General features: G+C 34.1%; 1 protein-coding gene across 1 annotated transcript in view; it reads left to right on the top strand.

The window, feature by feature from the left end:
• The window catches only part of GALNTL6 (polypeptide N-acetylgalactosaminyltransferase like 6), a 1,205,642-nt gene that overhangs the window by 47,472 nt on the left and 1,136,460 nt on the right, over positions 1 to 21,710 (top strand). The window lies entirely within an intron of this gene.

Raw genomic sequence — 21,710 nt, 5'->3', positions numbered from 1 at the left:
GTTTGAATGAACTGAATTGTTTCTCTCTTTTGGAAACTTTTGTTCTTTACTTTGGACACATTTTCTTCAGAATTAACATAGAGAAAAATTACCGTGTGTTTTGGACCTATAGATTCACTTGCTCTTTTAATCAATAATGTATGTGAACTAAAGTCATAATAAAGCAAAGCTGACTCTGAGTTTTATTCATTTTTTTAATGTATCAGAAAGACCATAGCAATTTGATTTTTCCAATAAAATTGATCACAGCCACTACTTTACGACTTATATTTCTAAGGAGTTTAAAATATCCAGCAAAGTAAAAATTTATAGTATGAGCTTTTGACTGTATTTCCTCTGGATTCACTTGAAAATGTTTTAGGGAAGAAGAATTAAGCAGAGGATTTCACTCTACAGTTTTCATTTTGGTTTTCAAAGTAAATTCGTGCTGAAATAACAAAATCAGGGTGTGATATTGCTTATCTTCCAGTGACCAGACACAAAGAAAAAGACATTTCAAAATATTGAATAGTAATGTATCAGAAAATATCTAAGAGGTATTAGAAATTATTGGAACTAAATACATACGGAATCAACGTTCAAGTTCCAAGTTTTCAGTGATGACAAATACCTGCTTCTCATTCAGTTGTCCACTTCTGGGCACAACTGTCACTTGTCTCACTTCACCACTATGATCTGCTGTCTACTTAATGGGTACTGGGCTTTTATTCAAAGCAGTTGATGCTCTTTGCATGTAAGTGGCAAAAGACGAAGAATGTGGGGGGAGGGGAGGGCAAGCAGTATCCATGTGCCTAGTGCTCACAGAAACTTGAAAATTAAATATTCAGTTGTAGGAAATAGGAAGACTATGGGATGCCCACGAAGGTAAGAAATATTTGCGGTTCAAAGCATTTATCACCAGTTTAATCTTAACATCAGCTTTTTTCCCCATGCATATAACGTCTGAACTTCCAACAAAGAGGCATTGTGTGAAGAAAATGATAAATTCAATTCTTTATGTTATAGTCTACAAATTAAGGAAATCCATGTATTATGATTTTGGGAATTATTGCCAACTGTCAATTATATGTTAAAATTATATTAATATCCACATCATGTGATCTTCTGAAAAACATATCATTATTTACCTAATAGTTTGTGAATTCCAGAGTCACACTAAGGAAAAAAAAAACTTTCAGGTAACTTACACAAGAAATCTAGGGCTGTAAGAGGTAAAATGTTTTTGTTTTTTGTTTTTTCCGCTGTGTCTTTTTGATAGCTTTCCTCTCAAAAATGTTATATTCGTTCCTTTAGGTAGATAGAATAGCAAAACTTACCTCATTGATTAAAATGCAGAAATGGTTTTATTTAAAACCCAGGTGAGCATTTCCCCACTGGTGTAGCTGGCCTGGCCAACTGGGCCCTTCTCATTCTTTCCCTTAACTTCTCTTGGCTGCCTGCCCCCCATTTACCTGCCTGCCCCCCATTTACCTGCCTTCTCACATTTTCTTCCTTAATGTTGTCATCTTTCCTTCTCCTTTTTTTTTCTTCCTTTCTATGTCTTTTTCTACTTTTTCCATCTTTTCTCCCTTTTACTTTGTATTCATTCTTTAATTTCTTATTCTTTTTTCTCTTCTTTCTTTATCTCTTCTTTTTCTTTCTTTCTCTTCCCTTTTCTTCTATCTTCCTTTTTTCCTCTCTATTTGGGCCACATTTTTAAATTTCTTTCTTTCTTTCTTTTCATTTTTCCTTATATATGGAAAGCATACATGAAGCAATGGAAATACAGAAATGATAATATAGTTCCTGCTTTTAAGGAAACTTTCTGTGAAACAGAGAAGAAAACTATAAACAATGATTACCCACATGCAAAACATGTGCTCTTTGATGAGCTCCTTGAGGGTAATGGTTGGCCATTTATTTCTGTAACTGTTTGCTGTAGTGCCCACACAGTGCTGTGGATACTCTCCATGCCATGCCCAGATCCTGGAGTCTTGCTTGTGGCACCCATCCCTCTCCTTGGGAGATTGTTGCCTGCCTCATTCTCAGGAAGACCATCCTTGGCCAGTTGTTGGTAGTTATGCCTTCCAAATAATGTGTGTCCCCGTTGTCTGAAGGGGATACTATAGTTCAAGTTTAAATATGAAGTTGTTTTGAACATGAGAAATGGCCATATCAATTTTAATTTTCAGTTTTTATGTATCAGTTCTCACAAAGTTGATTTCGTGATAGGGATCAGCTCTTTGCTTTGGACTCTGGCAGTTCTCTTTGTTGTCTCTCTTTGTACATGAATTTCAGATAGGAAGTTGTTGCTGTAGAAAGAAAGAAAGGGATATTTGGACGGGACATCCAACTTTGTATGGAAGCAGGCATTAGCTCCACTCCAGCTGACACCAATCTTTGCCCCTTCCCCTGCCCTGCTCTCCTCACTCCTTTTCTTGAGAGTTCTGCTTCCCTTCTACCCAATCTCTGCTTCAGGGTCAGGTTCTCCTTCTGGAGTACCCCTCTGAAGGCATACCATACCCCTCCCATTAACTACTGAATTAATGAATGAATGGAACATGATATAAAAGAAGGGTTAGAGAAAGTCTTACATAGGTAGAGGTCTTTGAACTGGGTATGAGTTTTCCTATCTCCTTCTCTCTCCTATATTAAAAAACTGAGCCAGTAAAGCAATTTCAGGAGATCTACAATATATTTTTCCTTTATAAAATTAATATGCTTTAGGATATAAAAAATATACTGGAAAGTACAGTGAGTCCCCATATTTCCACCTCTTCTCCTCTCCCCAAATTTCTATTATTTGCATCTTGCATTAGTGCTGCTCATTTGTTATAATTGATAAGCAACTATTGATACATTATTCTTTTTTTTTTCAACGTTTATTTATTTTTGGGACAGAGAGAGACAGAGCATGAAAGGGGGAGGGGCAGAGAGAGAGGGAGACACAGAATCGGAAACAGGCTCCAGGCTCTGAGCCATCAGCCCAGAGCCTGACGCGGGGCTCGAACTCACGGACGGCGAGATCGTGACCTGGTTGAAGTCGGACGCTTAACCGACTGCGCCACCCAGGCACCCCTTGATACATTATTCTTAACTAAAGCCCATACTTTACAGAAGGGTGCACTTTTTGTTGTACATCCTGTGGGTTTTGATAAATGTGCGATAACACATATCTAGCAGTACAGTATTATACAGAATAGTTTCACTGACCTAAAAATCCTCTGTACTCCACCTGTTCATCCCTTCCACTCTCCACTCTAAACTTAGGCAACCACTGATCTTATTGCTGTCTCCATGTTTTGGTTTTCTCAGAATGTCATATAGTTGGATTAATACAGTATACATGTACCTTTTCAGATTGGCTTCTTTCACTTGGCACTTTGCATTTGAGGTTCCCCCATGTCTTTTTGTGAGTTAATATCTCATTTCTTTTTGTTGCTGAATAAAACTTCAGTGTTGGATCTACTGTTGTTTTTTATCCTTTCATCTACTGAGAAACGTCTTGGTTGCTTCTAGGTTTTGGTAATTATGAATAAAGCTGCTATAAACATCTGTGTGCAGGTTTTGGTGTGAATATAAGTTTTCATCTCATTTTGGTAAATACCAGTGATTACTGGATATTACAGTAAGAGTTATGTTTAGTTTTGTAGGATACTTCTGAACAATCTTCCAAAGTATCTACCATTTTTCATTCCCATAAGCAATAAATGAGAATTCCTCCACATCTTTGTCAGCATTTGTTGTCAATGTTTTGGATTTTAGCCAGTCTAATGAGTGTGTAGTGGCATCTTATTTCAGTTTGCAATTCTTCAATGACATATATATATATATATATATATATATATGTATATACACATATACATACATATGTATATACACATATACATATATATGTGTATATACATATATATATACACATATGCATTTTTTAAGTTTATTTTGAGGAGAGCGAGAGCATGAATGGGGGAGGGGCAGAGAGAGAGAGAGAGAGAGACAGAGAGAGAGAGAGAATCCCAAGCAGGTTCCACACTGTCAGAGCAAAGCCTGATGTGGGCCTGAATCCCACTAATAATGAAACCAAGAGTCAGATGATTAACTGACTGAATCACCCAGGCGCCCTGATGTTGAACATCTTTTCAAATGAATTTGCTATCTGTAAATGTTTTTTGGTGAGGTGTCTGTTCAGATTATTTTCCCATTTTTTAATTGAGTTGTTTTCTTATTTTTGAGTTTTAAAAGCTCTATAAATATTTTAGATATTAGGTATGTGTTTTGCAAGTATTTTCTCTAGTCTGTGACATATCTTTTTATTTCTTTAACAGTGTCTTTCGTAGAGCATAAGTGTTTAGTTTTAATGACATCCAACCATCAGCCTTCTTTTCATGGATCATGCTTTTGATGTGGCATCTAAAAAAAGTCATCACCAAACCCAGAGTTACCTAGATTCTCTCATGTCATTTTATAGGAGCTTTATTGCTTTGCATTTTATATTTAGGTCTATAATCCATTTTGAGCTAATGGTTGATGTTTGCAAAAGGTGTAGGTTGTGTTCTGGATTCTTTTCTTTCTTTCTTTTTTTTTTTTTTTTTGCATGTGGATGTCCATTTGAATGAACACCATTTGTTGAGAAGAGTATCCTTTTTCCATTGGATTGACTTTGCTCCTTTGTCAGACTGTACTTGTGGGAGTGTATGTCTGGGGTTTCTGTTCTGTTACATTGATGGATTGGTCTATTCTTTTGTTAATACATATTGTCTTGTTTATTGTATCATCACAATAGGTCTTAAAGTCTGTTAATATTCATCACATTCACTATTGCCATTCCCTTTTTTTATTTTTCAAGACAAATTTATTGAGTGCCTGGCATATATTCTTCTAGGTTTATAGCAGTGATTTGAAGATAAAAATCCTGCACTCGTGGACATTACTTTTTAGTGGGGATACTCTGTGTACATATACATATAAGTCTTTGGTGTTAAGTAAATCCATGCATGGCAATAAATAAGTGAAGGCATATTGCATATTATAAAGCTCCTTGTTGAATAGTAGTGTATAATAACATTTTTGTGTACACATAGGCATGTGCATTAGAAAGTGGAAAAACTAAGTATCGTGGCTGTAATAGGCAAAGGATACTTTACCAAACCCTAACTTTATAATGATCATTAATAATTGTCTCTTTTCAATTCTAGTCTCTTTTTGATTTCTCAGTATTTTATTCAGAAAGAATGTTGAGACACATTCCATTGTGGGGTATTACCTAGAAAAATGTTTACTGTAGAATGAATGATTAGAAGGGATTTTTAAAAAGTAAGATAGAGGAAGGCTGTTCATAAGAAGGCAGGGATAAGAACAGATGTTTGAGATGTTGTAGTGATGGACTTAACACAGGGAATGTGGCCCTAAATCCCAAAAAAGTCATAAGGATTGGGGTGATAAGATTCAGCAGTAAGAAGAGAATCATTTTAGTGATGTTAAGATTTAGGGAAAACTAGTGTTGGGTTAATCCACTGGCGAGTTCTGGAACATCAATATTATAAAAGTAAGAGAAAAAATGATTAATGATGTCATTATAGAGATAAAGGGAAATTATCTTTTTGTAAGATGTTATCAAAGTAGAATGGCAAAATTTGGTGAGACTGTTATTTTGGAAATTGGTGATAAGGCAGTTCTGTTCATTTGGTAATGTTACGATAAGTTGCAAGTGAGTTGCTTTGTATTGTCTCATTTAATTTGAGATGAAGCAGGAAATTTTTTTTCTAAGTTTATTTATTTATTTCTGACAGAGAAGGCACACAGCAGAGGGGCAGAGAGAGAGAGAGAGAGAGAGAGAGAGAGAGAGAGAATCCCAAGCAGTCTCCACAATGTCGTTTGGAGCCCAATGCAGGGCTCGATCTCACAAATTGTGAGATCATGACCTGAGCCAAAACCAAGAGTCGGACGTTTAACCAACTGAACCACCCAGACACTCCAGGAGAAATTTCTAATGTATATGTTTTTGGAAGGAAATGTGGACATGGGAAACCCCATTTATAACTGAATCATATCAGAAATTGGTGAACTATGTCTGTGTCTCGTCTGGTTCAGGATTGCTGTAACCTGCTTAATACAATCTCTGAATAATATCAGTGCTTACATCAATGATGTGAACCCAGTTCTCTGGGTAATCCAATCATATTTATGGCATTTGCATGTTTTCTTTCAACTGCTAGAGATACTGGAGTTTTTGTTTGTTTTGTTTTCAATGTTCAGTTTTAGTCAGGAGAAAGTAATACATGCATTATATTTCTTCCAAATTCTGCATTGCAAAAACTTATATAAAAATATATGAATTAGAATAAATATTATGTCCATTTTAAAGTATAGATAGTTATTTTCACTGAAGTAGCAAAAAAGGTATTCTTGTGTTATCTATTGTATGTTACTGTGTAACGTTAAGTTCAGGAAGCAATATTAAAGGAGATTTGAAGAGTCTTTCTATTGATAGTTTAACTTAGCTTTGAAGTAGAAAATTTCAATACTAGGGTCTTTTATAAAGAAGAGGAAATCAGGGAACAAAATTACTGGCACTTATTATATTCCAAGCGCCATAATCGATCTTTTTCTTTCTTTCTTCCTTTCTTCTTCTTTCTTTCTTTCTTTCTTTCTTTCTTTCTTTCTTTCTTTCTTTCTTTCTTTCTTTCTTTCTTTCTTTCTTTCTCATTCTTATTACATAAATTATTTAATCCTATACAGAAATCCTGTGGAGTATATGATGTTAATATCCACATTTTTCAGGTGAGGGATTTGAGACCTACAGCATTAAAAAAATGCTGAAGTACTCTTATCAACTTAAAACCAATTTTATGCACAATACTTTGATGCCTAAAAAAATATCCACATATTTAGTTACAAATTAAACTTTTTTTTAGTTCTATTCCCTTCATAATTCTCAAACACAAATGCATTTCCCATTTCAGGTTATTTAAACTCAGAAATAGGCAGCTCTCTTTAACAGCATGAAAGAAATTCTTACAGATTCCAAATATTGACTGAAACTGATATACCATATTTTTGTTACATGTATATAACTATAAAACTTGTTATAAACTCTTTATACTTCTTTTATACAACTATTAAAGCAAAGGAGTATATAAAGTTAGTATTGAATAAAATATAAACAATATTAAAATCTAAAAAGAATTTAATATTAAGGATAAAACAGAATTTTTCACAAATGACATCTTATATGTGAAATATACTAGCTGTTGGCTTGATTTTTTTCATGTAAATACTAATATGTCTCTTTATAATTTATTTCTACTCAGAAACATTTATTTTCAGAGTAAATCCCAATATCTAATAGTCATCAACACAGTTATATCTTTATATGCCTCATTTTTACATCCTCTAAGATTACGGGAGTAATAGTAGCTTTCACAGATGGTACTGTAAATGCAAACACAGGAACTGATACTCTGGAGCACTATTTGATTATACAGTGATTATACAAGTAGTCTATAATATGTTTAAATTATTGCTTACATTTTAACCTAAATGAAAACAGAACATTGAACATTTTTATAAAATGTCCATATACCCCCAATAAAACATGTTTGAGCTTTCATCAAATTTTCGAAGAGCAATAGTAATCCATGGCTAGAATGGATGGTCTTGAGCAGTATTCATTTTGGTCCTTTCTAGAAGGTATAGAAACATGCTGTGTTGTGGATTCTTTAAGACTTCACTTGGTCTTGAGAACCCACTAGGATGATTCTTGGGACTCAAGAAAGCTCATGGGACTTGGGACTCAAGAAAACTCATGGTAACAGTTTATTACAAAAAAAGGATACTAAATAAAATTGGCAAAGAGAAAAGACACACCAGGTCCAAGCTCCCAGGTGTCCCCTTCCAGTGAAGCTACACAGGGACTCACTTAATTCTCCCAGCAATGGTGTGTGACAACACATGTGAAGTGTCATCACTTACTTGAATCAAGTCCTACCCAAGTCTTTGTGTCCAGTTTCTGTTTAGGGTCAGTCACCTACACATCTGGTGACTGTGTGACTGACTTCAGCTACTTCCTACTCCTTCCTCCTCATCCCCACCCATACACTGACCAAAAGAGGCATCATCCAAATTGTTAGGTTAAGTAATCTGGTCAGATTAGTACAGGATGGCCCAAGGTTTCATCCATAAACGAACAAACAAAAACAAACAAACAAACACATACCGCTTTTATTAGGCATAGTATCCCAGGGTCTCAAAGATTGTATCCAAAGAGCTAGACAAAGGTCAGTCCTGAAGGTAGGCCTTTGAAGGATTTAAGCAACTCAGACCTCCTGAATCAATCCTTTCCTGCCCATTTGATAACACTTCTATTTGATTCAATAATCTACAATAATAATTGTCACCAATTATTAGGCACATAGAATGTGTCTATCCCTATTCAAATATTACCATATTTTTTTTTTCAACAAAGACAACAACACTAGGTCTATTTACTCTTGAGGAAGATGAGAATCAGAGAGTTAATTTAACTTCTCCATATCACATGGCTAATAAGTATTACAACTGGTATTTAAATAACATCCTAATCTGATTTTATAGAATTGTAGTTTCCACTAATCCATACATTATACATTCTGGGAGAAAATTAGTCTTTCATAGTCTACAAGAGAAACATCTTACAAAATAATAGGAATTATGATCAAGAAATGCAATATATATTGCCATTGTTTGGTTTAAGCATCCCTGCCACCTGGCTTTAATCATTATTCCTCTAGACTTGCTCAATTTGGAATAATCAATATATGAAGTAGAAAATGACTATCAGAAAAAGGCTCTACTTTAAAATTTCTTAGCCCCTTTGCTGAAGCTGCTTCTTTACATATTTACTATTTTTTAAAATGTATGTTGTTGGGAGGAAAAATTTTTACTCTGCCCTTCTGGATTCTTTGACTGGTCTAATAATCAAACAAACACAGGACAGATTAATAGGACAAAAACAAAATTATGTACATGCAGGGGCCCCCAAAGACCGTGGGACCCAAGGACAAGTTGGGTAATTGAGGTTTAAATGCCATCCTGAGCTAAGGAATAGGATAGGAGCCTGGGGCTTCAACGGGAGGAGGGTGATTCACAGGACAATAAGAAGAGCAGATGTTTGGTAATTAGATGTTTGCCTTGTCATACAGGAAGGTCATTCAGATAAAAGTTATCTCTGGTAATAGCTTTATTCTGAGCCAGAATCTTGTTTTCCTTAACAGAATGTTGAATTTTTTAAAAAAGTTTGTTTTTTGTTTTGTTTTTTTTTTTTTTGTTTTGAGAGATAGCATGAGCAAGGGAGGGGCAGAGAGAGAGAGGGAGAGAGAGGATCCCAAGAAGCCTCTGTGCTGACAGTGGGGCTCAGTCCCACAAATCATGAGAACATGACTTGAGCTGAAATCAAGAGTTGGGTGCTTAACTGACTGAGCCACCCAGGTGTCCCAACACAATGTTGAATTTTATTCTGCCAATCAGCTAAATTATGAGGAGATACTGTCCTCCCTCTGATACTTGGTCTTATTCTTCACTAGGGTGGATCTATTTTGGTTTTGTTCTTTGTCCTGGGAAGTGGCCCTTTATTCACGATGTATTCTTTTTCTAATGACCTGTGGGCTTCTCTGACATTTCAAGTGAGTGCCTGAGGTGTCGCGGTGAGGTATCTCCCATCTACCGAACCAGACCTCCATTATCTGTCATTGGAGCAACTTGTGGTACATTCTCCATTGAGCTTTCAGCTTTCAGCCATAATTCTCTGGTAGATCTCACACAGTATTGCTCTGCACATACTCACTTAATTTCTCATTTCTCCGTGAAGAGTACCTGGCCAACCCTACTCCTCTCCAATATCCTGCCCCACAGAGTTCACTCATTTGTACAGATGCAGACTCCAGTCTAAGGCTCTTCAGCTCTGCAATACTAAGCAGTGATCAACACCTCATTTCTAGAAAATACCCCCAGGTAGGAAGCCAGGATGTAGGTAGATTTATCTTCTCAGTTTTTCTTCCCACAGTGTGGCACTGCTTCTTGTTCAGTGCTTACGAAATCATACCCATATAAGTTGTACAGTTTTGAAGTGATTTTGTTTGAGAGGTCCAGTCTAGAAATAGTAATTCTGCCAGTGTTGGAATTGGGAGTCGAATAAAATAGTTCAGGTGACATTTGCAACCCTTTACAATTTAGCATCAGTCGGCTTTCCTGATTAGATTTACTGTATTCACACCAACCCAGTGTGTCTTATATTTTATCGAACACTTTTGAAACTCAGTGCATTTAAGCAAACCCTTCTCTTTCCTTGGAATGCCTTTTCATTTCTATCAGTGAAAACTTCCTTAGTTTTCAAGAACTAAATGAAGTTCTGTTTGCTGTTTGAAGCTGCTGCTGACCACTGTCACCGAAGCTAAGTCCTGTGTTACATCATCCACAGAACTTCATAGGTTTTAGAAGAATTTTTGTGTAAATCTGCCTTCCAAAACAATTATGACATTTTTAATGGGGAGAATATCACTTGTTAATGTTTAATAAGTATTCAAAAGCATTTCCAATATTTCTGATGGAATTTTTTGCCACTAGCACTGTCAGTAATGGCCACTAACTATGCTGAGTATTTGGTATGATCAAGTTTCTTAATGCTTGGTTTTTATTATTTCCTGCATTCTTTCCAATGTCATTATGTGGTAGGTGGTATATTCCCACTGTAGATTTGAGAACTACTAAGTAAATACTAGATAAAGACACTTGTTAGTAATAATTCAACAAATAACTCGGTATCTCAACCTAGATTTGTCCATTGCAATTCACTGGCACTATACCAAGGTGATTTACTTAACAGTCAGAGGTCTACAGGGACAAATTAGAATTATATTTGAGAGGTAATTTTTGAAATGTCATATTCCATCATTAGCATATCCATATGTAGAATTATTGAAGAAGAGAATACAAATGAAGGTGATTTTTCTTTGGGCTTAATTTTTCACTTTATAGGGAAAAGAATTACCATGCTACCCATTCTGGATGGGACTTGGAAACAAAATCTCAGTGTGAAGTGAACATATGACTAATTACTTTATAATAATATATATTCAAAGCCTGAAATATCCCCAGTACATTTTAATTTATTTAAATTTAGAATGTCTAAAACATAATTTTTGAGAATTTGGAAAATATATTTTAATTATCATATTTGAGATTATAAATAAGCAGAAATTAACACTTTACTTAAAAAATGAGAATAATACACTAGACCAAGGAATTCTGAATGTAAATGCCTTAATGTATTGAAATCATGCCTTATTAAAAGAACAATAGCATTTTGTAAAGAATGTCACATTCTATGCAGTAATGAAATGATTTTGGTAAGTAAGACTAATTTTTTTGTTCTTAATTATTTTATTAAATTAGGTCATCAGTGTTATGAATTGAGTCAGTTAACCAAATATCATAACTTAAAAGTCTTAAACATATGAGTGTCATTTGGTTCCATTGGTTCAGAAATTATCTGGGTTTTTCTTAGGGGCCATTGTGACTGGGTTTTGAATTAAAATCTGTTGATTATAACTGAACACTTTAAAAAGAGTGATATTGTGAAAAAATACATATTGTAGAGACCAGAAATATATTTTACAATAGAAATACGGAGTAATGTGTCCTCTGAAAGAACACAAATTTTCGGTACAAACTGACTTGAAAGAAATTCATAACTAGAAAAGCTAGGCATCTAGTTCTCTTAATACTACCTATCATCCGGTTATAGTTTGAGTTCCAGGAAGATCAGTGAAGTACCAATCACTTGAAAAGCAAATGAAGTATCATTCCTGAAAGTACTTGTAAAGTGTTAGAATGGAAAATGGTGATAAGTATGGAGAATCCTTCTTTACTTAGCTTGACTGCAGAATAACTAATCAATAAGCATGTTTTTTTTTTTTTTTTATGATCAATGTCAATTGCCTTTTGGGAATTTATTGTAGACCTCTGTGTCCAATTTTAAGATAACTTCACGGTTTTTTATCATTTCGTATAGAGACTAGATAAATGGCATTTTTTATCAATAAAAAAGGATTTAGAATTTCTGAAAGGAGATAACTTCAGTTCATGTATTCTTGGTAATTGCCTCCCTGTTTTCTTTAAAATAACTAAGCTATTCTGCCTCTGTCTTTGCCTTCAAACTTTTTGATCTACTTTTGATATGCTCTCAGTACATTCTTGGTGATGTTTCATCTTTCTGTAATTCAGTAGCCAAGTAATATGTTACATTAGTTGTTCTAAAGTTTCTGCAAAGGCTTTTATAGATTATTAAACTTAACACTGAACATGATATTCATCATTAGTTTAAAGAAATTGTTACATTTACACATCTAAGTCCTCCAAAGTGAAAATTCCTTGCAGGACAACGTGCATGTCGTAACTGATGATGCACCTGTGAAAAAGAATATTCTGTTTCTAGGGTAGAACACCTTAAATGTCTTCCAGGTGCTTTGTTGATTATTATGTGTGAAAATATAAAATGTTATAAATATTCTTTATAATGATTGCTCTTATGTTGTCTCTAAAGGAAATAATCATTTTACTGAATACTTCCTATGTTTACATCACAAATTTAAGTTCGAAATGTTATTAAACTCTGATAGTCCTTCTAATCTATATGCTCATGATTATTTTGTGGGAAAGAAATTTAAAAAATGCCACATTATTGAGTATATGATAAATACTTTCAAATATGAGGTGATTAAATTCTTCAGAAATTGAAGGAAACTAGGTATCAAGGTATGCTAGCACAGTCATAATTTTATTTCATATTATGTATACATTAAACAAGAAGATGTGGTTATAATGTAACAACACTCAAAGCTGTATATTTCCCATCAACTCTTTGTGTATAGTCACACCATACAAAACCTAAATTGTATTGAACCTAGTTTACTTGGGATGCATAGATTATAGTTTGTTTGTATTAGTCATAATAGAGCTAGGTTTCAGCTTTATTTTTTAAAACAGGATATTTTAATAACATTTCCCACCCAGACCTAAATTAAACTTCATAGTTTAAATTACCTGCAGGACACTGAAGGAATTTGTATTGCTTCCTCCTGTTCTATGAAAATCCAAATGGCTATAGAGGAGATTCAAAAATCCACTAACTGTACCCTGATGAGATATATGAAGTTTATCTAAACAAGATTTTAACTATTCAAAGAGAATTAAGTAAAATAAACTGCTTTAAAAATTAATAAAATGGGAGCCAGTAAATATAATAATAATAATAAACACAGAATGGGAAATAACGCTTAAAAGGTAGGCATACACATTATTGTGAAAATGATTTAATCTTAGAAATCTAAGTAAATGTTAGATGGCTGCCAGTCTATTACCCTGATAAATTTCAAGAACCCAGTTTTTATGAATCAAGAAATGAATTGTAAAGTAAATAGAAGGCATTCATAGAAACAGGTGCCAACTGAAAGGTGTGCAGAAGTAGATGAGATGAGATGGGAAAGCAACACGGAAAGAGCAGTAAGGGATTCATGAGAAAGGCTTAAGGGACTATCTTAGATTGTAAAAATAAAGAAAAAGAAAAGAAAGATAGGAAGAAAGAATAGAAACTTAATTGATCAGGGAGAGAAGTATAGGTTTCAAGTTTACAAAATGCTGATTGCATCCATCTATACAATTGGCTTTTCTGAAGAGAAAACCAGAATTACAGTAACAAGAACAGTGTTAAAGCTGGAGGATAGCAACATGTTTTAAGGCTAAAACCTATCTTGCATCTTTTGATTTTATCAGCTATCTGGATATTTAGACATTTTAGAGAACGTATTGCATTTCAAGGAAAAATTGATTTTTTATATGCACCACAGCAGAAATGGAGAGATCCAATTTTCAAAACAGAAATCTGGATTGTGTCTAAGTTTGTCTCTTAAACATTAGATGCCAAAGAAAATAAGAGCAATATGTCCATGTTTTTGAGTAGGCCCAAATTCAATATACAGAATTAAGTTGAAAAGTTAGTCTTAGAGCTAACTCTCTTGCTGAAATCAGACATTTCTCTGATTATGTTCAAACCTAAATGTAACAAATATACCTTCATTTAAGAAATAAACCACTAAATAATTTGACAATTTTTAATATCAAATTATTGTGAATAGCTAACATAATTCTGATGTTAAATATAATAAAGGTTGTCCTCTTACCAAACTAACATCCTCAACAAAAAAAGTAGTACTTTTTATAAACAGACAAGCATCATAATCTAAATATTAGCTAACAGAATGCAGCTCTGAATTAAAAAGAGTATCAGATAGTATTGTGGTGGTTTAGAATCATGTAATTGGATAATATACTTTATTGTATGATATGTTTAATAGATCTTTTTTTTTTTAATTTTTTTTTCAACGTTTATTTATTTTTGGGACAGAGAGAGACAGAGCATGAACGGGGGAGGGGCAGAGAGAGAGGGAGACACAGAATCGGAAACAGGCTCCAGGCTCTGAGCCATCAGTCCAGAGCCTGACGTGGGGCTCGAACTCACGGACCACGAGATCGTGACCTGGCTGAAGTCGGACGCTTTACCGACTGCGCCACCCAGGCGCCCCTGTTTAATAGATCTTATAAAGTAATTGATAAAATTCAACATCAGCTAACCATTGAAATTATTTTTTTTTTCTTATTTTGGAATGGAAGGCCACTTTTTAGGGATGATATCTTTTATTTTTTTATTTTTTTTAAATGTTTATTTTTGACAGAGAGAGAGCATGAGCAGGGGAGGGGCAGAGACAGAGGGAGACACAGAATTGGAAGCAGGCTCCAGGCTCTGAGCTGTCAGCACAGAGCCTGATGCGAGGCTTGAACTCACAGCCCGCGAGATCATGACCTGAGCTGAAGTCAGACACTGAACAGACTGAGCCACCCAGGCGCCTCAGGCATATCTTTTATAACCGGAGAGTCAATGTTATACTAAAGTGTTATACTAAGGTGATGGGGCTCAGAAAAAAAGGATATTTAAAAGCTATTTGTAACCTATATTATTTAACATTTATTTGGAAGAGATAAACAATGCAGTTTGAAAGACAAAATGAGATACAAATATCTCAGAAGAAAGTTTTTCTCTTTCTGATGGTCATGAATGCTATATAGAAAAACCAGATATATTCAACTAAAATTATCTTCAAAAATATTATATGTATTGTTATTTACAAAAAATATAATATTTTGGCCTTTTTATAAGCCAATAATTACTATTTATAATGTTTAAGAAAATACCTATCCATCTTAGTAAAATGTTTTTATAATAAATGATATAATAAGCTTAGAAAATATATGTAAGGCCTAGATGGCGACTATAAAACTGTATAGAGACATAAAATATAGATGGAAAAAGAGCATACCATTTAGAGATACAATATTTTCCTGTATGGGAAGATCCCATAAATGTCAAAGTAGTGTTGATTCTATCAGTCTAAATTCATATTTGTAAATGTTTCCAATCCAATTGACAAAGGGCCCTCAAGTTCATCCTCTATAATAAATATGTTAAAAAATGCTAGAATAATCTGCAAAATAAAAACCACAACAGTCATTCTTATTTCAGGAAATTAGAACCACTATTGTCCTAAATGTCAATCAGGAACCTGGAAGTGTCCAGTGATTCTGCACTACCTCATTCCCTGCAACTTTCCACTCACATTTTCCATTCTGCTTATAAAATAACTTAAAATTTCCAGTCTTTCCGTTTCCACTGCCCCAACTGTAAGTCAGACCACTGTTATCTTTCACTTGCATTTATGTACTTGCTATTCATGTTCTGCGCTGATCTTTTCTCCACATAGTAGCCATGGTGATTTAAAAAAACAACAGCAACAACAGATCACATCATGTCACTTGTCTGCTTAAAGTTCTCTATGGATCCAACACAAATCTTTGGACACAATCCGCAGTCTTTAATATGACTTAACAGAAAATTAGCACCTAATACATATTAGTGGAACTAAAAATGTTCTGTATGATTTGGGCTCTGCATGCCTTTCAAATATCTCTTATTATGACTCTTAGAATTTTGTCTTATCCACAGTGAAATTCCTTCATTTCCTCAGAGTCTATCATTGAGGGTTTTCACTGTGCTAATCTTGTACCTTTTTAATCTCCTTAGCTTTAATCTTAGAAATTTAACTTTTGGCTTTAATCTTAGAAAATTCTCATTTCAAAGTGCTTATTCTTGATTCCACAAATTTGAATTAAATGTCCTTCTGAGTGTTTCCAGTACTTCCTAGATCACAGCACATAGTGCACAGTAATTCACTTGTTACTTTGTCTGCTAGCATATGAAAATCCCAATTGGCTATGTCAGATATGGAAGAAAGGTAACTTCTGTTACCTTCATGAAACAATCTATTTTTAGAACTTAGGAGTGGCAGAAATATCTCTGTCAATTTGGGGGTCCTGGACTTGTATCTAAAACTGGGAGTTTTATCCACCAAAGGAGTTTTATCCTCCAGAACTGGCCCTCTAAAAATGGAAATAAGTAAATTGTCTGAGAAAGAGTTCAAAATAATTGTTCTAAAGATATTGAGAGCTATAAGAGAACACACATAAACAATTTATGATATCAGAGAAACAAGGTAAGAACAAAATGAGAATTCCCCTGGAGGTGAGAAAAGAATGAATAAAAATCTAGAAATTTTGGAGCTGAAGAATTTAATGGCTGAACTGAAATATTAAATAGAGTGTTTCAGGGGAATCTGGGTGGCTCAGTTGGTTAAGCATCTGACTCCTGATTTCAGTTCAGGTCATGATCTCTTGGTTGTGAGATTGAGCCTCACCTCAAGCTCTACCCTAGGCATGGAGCCAGCTTAAGATTCTCTCCCTCTCCCTCTGCCCACTCCCTCTTTCAAAATAATAAATAATAATAATAGTAATAATAATAATAATAATAATAATAATAATAAATACGGTGCTTCAATTAGACTGAACCAAGCAGAAGAAAGAATTAGTGAGCTTTAGGACAGACCAATTAAAATTATCCAATCAAAGGAGCAAAAAGAAAAATAAAATGAAAAAGAATAAAGAAAATCTATGGGACTTAAGGTACATCATTAAGGGAAACAGTGTTGAAGTTCCAGAAGCAGAAGTTTATTTAAATAAATAATGGTGGACACCTGGGTGGCTCAGTCTGTTGAGTGTCCAACTCTTGATTTCAGTTCAGATCATGATCTCAGGGTCATGGGATTGAGCCCTGAATCAGCATGGAACCTCCTTAAGATTCTCTCCCTCTCCCTCTCCCTCTCCCTCTCCCCCCTCCCCAGCTTGCACTCCCTCTTTCTAAAAAAAAGAAAAAAGGAAGGAAGGAAAGGAGGAAGGGAGGAAGAAAGGATGAAAGGAATAATGGAAGGAAGAAAGAATGGCTGGGAACTTCCCAAATCTGGGGAGAGATTTTTGACATCCAAATTTATGAAACTAAATGGTCACCCTAAAATTTTAATCCTAAACATTTTCTCTAAGACACATAAGACTATCTAAAATCAAAGACAAAAAGTGAATTTTAGAAGAAGTGAAAGCAAAATAAATAAATAAATAAAATAATCTCTCATGTAGGGATCCTCCCATAGGCTGTCCATGGATTTCTCAGCAGAGATCTCATGGGCCATGAAAGAGTGGAATGATATATTCAAAGTGCTGAAAGAAAGAATCTGCTAACCAACAATAATTTACCCAGCAAAGTTGTCCTTTAGAAATTAAGGTGAAATAAAGACTCCTAATCAAAAGCTAAAGAAGTTCATCACTAGTCCTGCATTACAAGAAATGCTAAAAGAAGTTCTTGAAGCTGAAATGAAAACAATCTAATTGGTAACATGAAAATATAAAACACACAAGTATAAGTAAGTATATAAGTGGATTCAGAATGCTCTAATATGGTGATGGATTAACCACCTGACTCTAGCATAAATGTTAAAGGACAATAATGGATATACAATATAGACAATGCAAATTGTGACATCAAAACTTAAAAGTTTGGCTAGCAAAATGGTGGAGTTTTTGTATACAATCAAAGTTAAGTTATCAGAATGAAATAGACTATTAAATCTAGGAGATGTTTTATTTGAGCCTCATGGTAAACATGCAGCAAAGACCTAAGTAAATTCACAAAGATAAAAAGGAAACCACAGCATACCATTACAGAAAGCCATCAGTTCACAAAGGAAAGTAGCAATAGAGGAAGAAAGGTACAGAGGAACTATAAAACAGTCAGAAAATAATTAAAAATGTCATTAGCAAACCCTTACTATTAATAATTATTTTAAATGTAATTGAATTGAATTTCCCAATCAGAAGACATGGAGTGGTGGATGTATTAAAAAAAAAACAAGACCCAACTGTATGCTGCCTACAAGAGACTCATTATAGCTTTAAGCACACACGTAGGCTCAAAGTGAAGAGATGGAAAGAGCTATTTCTTGCAAGTAGAAACCAAAAGAGATCAGGGGTAACTCTCCTTATATCAGAAAAAATAGAGTTTAAGTAAACAATGGGAACTAGAGACAAAGAAAGCCTATATAATGATAAAGGTGTCAATTAATCAAAAAAGAGTAACAATCATAAGTATATATGCACCCAACATTGGAGTACCTAAACATATTGAGCAAATTCTAACAGATATGAAGGGAGAAATAAACAACAATACAATAGTGATAGAGAACTTTAATACCCCACTTTCAGCAGAGAATAAATCATCTAGACAGAAAATCAAAAGGATACCATGGACTTGAATCATATTTTAGACCAAGTAGACCTAACCAGTATTTACAGAACATTTCATCCAACAGCAGCAGAATACACTTCTTCTCAAGCACACAGAACATTCCTTAGACTAGATCATATGACAGGTCATATGACTAGATCATCAGACAGGTGAAGCAGGTCTTAGCAGATTTAAGAAGACTAAAATCATACCAAGTATATTTTGTGAACACATGCTGTGCAAGTAGAAATCAATAACAGCAGGGAAGCAGAGATTTTACAATTATGTTGGAAATTAACACACTACTGAGCAACAGTGGGTCACAGAGTAAATCAGAATGGAAATGACTATCTTGAAACAAAACACGACATAGCACAATCTATGGCATAGCACAATCAAAGCAGTTCTAAGAGGGAAGATTATAGGGATAAATGCTTACATAAAGTAAACAGAAAGATCTCAAATAGACAACCTAACTTTATATTTAAGGAACTAGAAAAAGAAGAACAAACTCAGCCCAATATTAGCAGAAGGAAGGTAGTAACAAAAGTTAAAGAAGAAATGAGTGAGAAGTTAGAAAAATACAAAAAAAAAATCAAGGAAACTAAGACTGATTTTTGAGAAGTAACAGAAATTGACAAACTTTTAGCTATACTAAGATGACTCAAACATAAAATCAGAAATGAAAGGGGAGCCATTACAACTGATACCATGGAATTAGAAAAGATCACTAGAGACTACTATGAACATACATATGGCAATAAATTGGGTAACCTACAAGAAAAGGATCAACTACTAGAAAGATATAAACTACCAACACTGAATCAGGAATAAATAGAAAATTTGAAAAGATCAATAACAAGTAAGGAGATTAAATCAATTATCAAAAACCTCCCAATAAGACATGCTCAGGATTAAATTATTTTGCTAGTAAATACTACCAAACATTTAAACAAGAATTAAAATTAATCCTTCTGGAAGTTTCAAAAAAAATGGAAGAGGAAAGAACACTTCAAAACTCATTTTTACAAGATCAGTGCCTCTACATTTAGAGGCAAAAATTCTCAACAAAATATTAACAAACTAAATTCAACAGCACAATAAAACGATTCATACACCAGTGTCAAGTGAAATTTATCCCTGGGAAATAAGGGTGGTTCAACATATGCAAATGAATAAATGTGATACATGATATAAAATGGAAAATGAAAATTATATAATTATATAATCACCTCATGAGAGGCAGAAGAAGCATAGGACAAAAACATATAAAGTTATTTCGTGATAAAAGCACTCAACAAATTTGGTATAGAAGAAACATACCATAATATAATAGTCATATATGACAAGCTCATAGCCAACATCATACTCAGTAGTGCAAGGTTGAAAGCTTTTCTTCTAAGATCAGGAACAAGACAAGGGGACTCACTTTCAACACTCCTGTTCAGCATTGTTCTGGAAGTCCTTGCCAGAACACTCAGGCAAGAAAAAGAAATAAAAGACATCCAAGTCAGAAAAGAAGAAATAAAATTGTTTCTGTTCATAGATATGATCTATAGAGAGAAAGTCCTAAAGACTGCCAAAGAACTATTCGAACTGATCAATGAATTGAATAAAATTGCAGAATATAAAATCAACATAAAAACCAGCTGCATTTCTATTAGTTCACAATGAAATACATGAAAAAGACATAAAACAATGGCATAAAAGATAGTAAAGTACTTAGGGATGTGTTTAACCAAGGAAGTGAAAAATCTATACAATGAAAACTATAAGACTTTGATGAAAGAAATTGAAGACACAGATGGTACAATATACTATGTTTATGGATTTTTAGATTAATATTGTTAAAATGTACATAACACTCAAAGCATTCTATAGATTCAATTAAATATCAGAATTCCCATGACATTTTCACAGAAATAGGGAAAAATTCCTATAATTTGTATGGAGCCACAAAAGATCCAGAATAGCTAAATTAATCTTGAGAAAGAACAAAGCTGGAAGCATCAAACTTTCTGATTTCAATCCATGTTAGAAAGCTGTAGTAATAAAAACAGTATGGTATTGTCATAAAGATGGATACATATAGACCAAAAGAACAGAATTGAAAGCCCAGAAATAAATCCTTATACATATGGTCAACTAATATTTGACAAGGAAGCCAAGAACATTTGATGGGGAAAGGATAGTCTCTTCAATAAATGGTTTTGGGAAAACTGGATAACCACATGCATAGAAAAACATCAGACCCCTGTTTTATACCACTAACAAAAATGAATTTGAAATGGATTGAAGACATAAATGTAAGACCTGAAACCATAAAGCAACTAGAAGGAACCAGGAAAAAAAAAATCCATGACCTGTGTTTTGGCAATTATTATTTTTTAAATATAGCACTCTCTCTCTCTCTCTCTCTCTCTCTCTCTCTCATGATAAATATTTACAAAAAATAAACAAGTCAGACTATATCAAATTAAAATTTTTCTGAGAAGGAAAATAATTTTGAAATGAAAAGAAAACTTACATAATGGGAGAAGATACCTTCAAAACATTTATCTGATAAAGGGTTAATATCCAAAGTCTATAAAGTATTCGTACAACTCAATGGCAAAAAAAGGAAACAAAAAACAGGCAAAGGAGCTCGAAGTACCTATTTCAAAGAAGACATCCAACTGGCCAACTGGTACATAAAAGGATGTCTAATATGGCTGATCATCAGGGAGAAGCAAATCAAAACCACAATGAGCTATCACCACATACCCGTTAGAATGGCTAGCATTAAAATGACAAGAGGTAACAAGTGTCAGTGAGGTTGTGGACAAAAAGGACCCTTTTGTGCTGTTGGTGAGAATGTACATTGGCGTATCAACTGTAGAACACACTACGGAGGTTGCTCCAAAAATTAAAAATAGAACTACCATATGATCCAGTGTCCTATTTCTGGGTACGTAGTCAGAGGAAGTCAAGTTCAGGT

Source organism: Felis catus, chromosome B1, assembly GCF_018350175.1.
Source record: "Felis catus isolate Fca126 chromosome B1, F.catus_Fca126_mat1.0, whole genome shotgun sequence".
In the NCBI taxonomy this organism is placed as follows: Eukaryota; Metazoa; Chordata; class Mammalia; order Carnivora; family Felidae; genus Felis; species Felis catus.
This window is presented reverse-complemented; position numbering and strand designations above follow the sequence as displayed.